General features: G+C 49.6%; 1 non-coding gene across 1 annotated transcript; it reads right to left on the bottom strand.

The window, feature by feature from the left end:
* Nucleotides 1-418: 418 nt before the first annotated feature.
* TRNAC-GCA lies at nucleotides 419-490 on the bottom strand. The gene has a single exon. It is a non-coding gene; the product is annotated as a tRNA-Cys (tRNA).
* Between the last annotated feature and the right edge of the window lie 934 nt (nucleotides 491-1424).

Here is a 1424-nt window from a genome sequence, read left to right as displayed (position 1 = left end):
TTCTTCGCATGCCTTGTCCTGGGGGCCCAGCTGCTGGTTGAATGAGAAGGAGCCAAAGTGCTGGTGACTTTAGCCCGCACCAAGTGGCCTTTGCTCGTCAGACTCCTGAGCCCCAACTGGATGTGGTTCTTGTTCTTCTGCACAGCACAGCCCTGGAGAAGAGGGATCTGCAAATGTACATTCATATGATCCCTTTGTTTAATTGAGGAAAACATAAACTAGACACTTAGAGGCTTGGAACTGATTTCAGCTGATGGGCAGGTTTGCTAGGTTTTTATGCATTTGGACAGTGAAATGTTGAGTGTTTACATTCATTTCAAGCATCCTCGTATAGTGGAGCTCCTGAACATAATGGAGAATGGAAATGAAAATGTTTTTCCTTTTTTTAAAAAAATAAAAGAATAAGGAGAGGCTTATTAGAGGGCACTTGGATTTGAAGCAAGGACCACTTGATCTGCAGTCAAACACTCTACCACTGAGCTATACCCCCATGAGAGCAGATGCTTTCCCCATTGTAGCTGAAGCACATCAGTGATTCCAATAGCAGGGGCAGGTTCTCTCTGGGGCACAGAGATTTTTCGGGGAGTTGGTGGCTCCTTTCTTTCCTCACCCTGGAGTAAACTCAGCTTTTTATTCCATGGTACATGTTTTATGGACTAACAGCAGCAGCTTGAAGAAAGAGGAGAGTGAATATCTCACTCTCAGGACTGAAGGTGGCCACGTCCCCTCTGTCTGACCATTGCCATTGCAGGAGAGAAGGTTTCAATGGAGTTGAATGCCCTGACTCAGACTAGAGACACAGAAAGGTTTTGCTGTTCGTTGAACAGCAAAGGAAATTGTGTCTATGTGAAACTGAGGAGGGACATGAAACGCCCACAGGGTGGCGCAATGCCCTAAGCTAAGGCAGGAGGGTGAAGGAATGAGGCTGAGGAATGACTGAAGTGGACTCACCTGGGATTGAAATGACATTTGTTTGTGTCGGGCAGTGAGAAATGTGACATTAACTCAGATGCAGGGTTGAGGCTTCTTTAGCTCCTTGTAGAACGTGAACTTGATTTCCCAGAAGGGAGAAAGGGAAAGTCTGGGGCGGCCTTGAGTCCCTGGCTGGAGCAGTGTGTGAAAAAGGCTCCAGAGATGCAGCTGGCAATTACAGGCCACTAAGGCTAACGTCAGTACCAGGCACATTGGGTGGAATTGTAGAGCCCAATGATTAGACCCATCAGAGAAGGGACTTTGCTGGGTGTAGCGGGTGGTTCCCTGCTCCTGCCCTGCGGGCTTGAAGCGCCCAGGAGAGGGCTGGGGCTGGGGCAAGAAGCCTGGGCTGATTGGGGGAAGCAGGCTCAGCTGTGGCCATGCCCCAGTCAGGCCCAGCTGGCCCCTAGAAGAGGCTGTGAGCCAGGAGCCCATTCAGTCTCCCTCTGCTT

Source organism: Mauremys reevesii, unplaced genomic scaffold (assembly GCF_016161935.1).
Source record: "Mauremys reevesii isolate NIE-2019 unplaced genomic scaffold, ASM1616193v1 Contig158, whole genome shotgun sequence".
NCBI classification, from domain to species: domain Eukaryota; kingdom Metazoa; phylum Chordata; order Testudines; family Geoemydidae; genus Mauremys; species Mauremys reevesii.
Note: the sequence above shows the minus strand (reverse complement) of the source record. Positions and strands in the feature narration are given on the sequence as shown.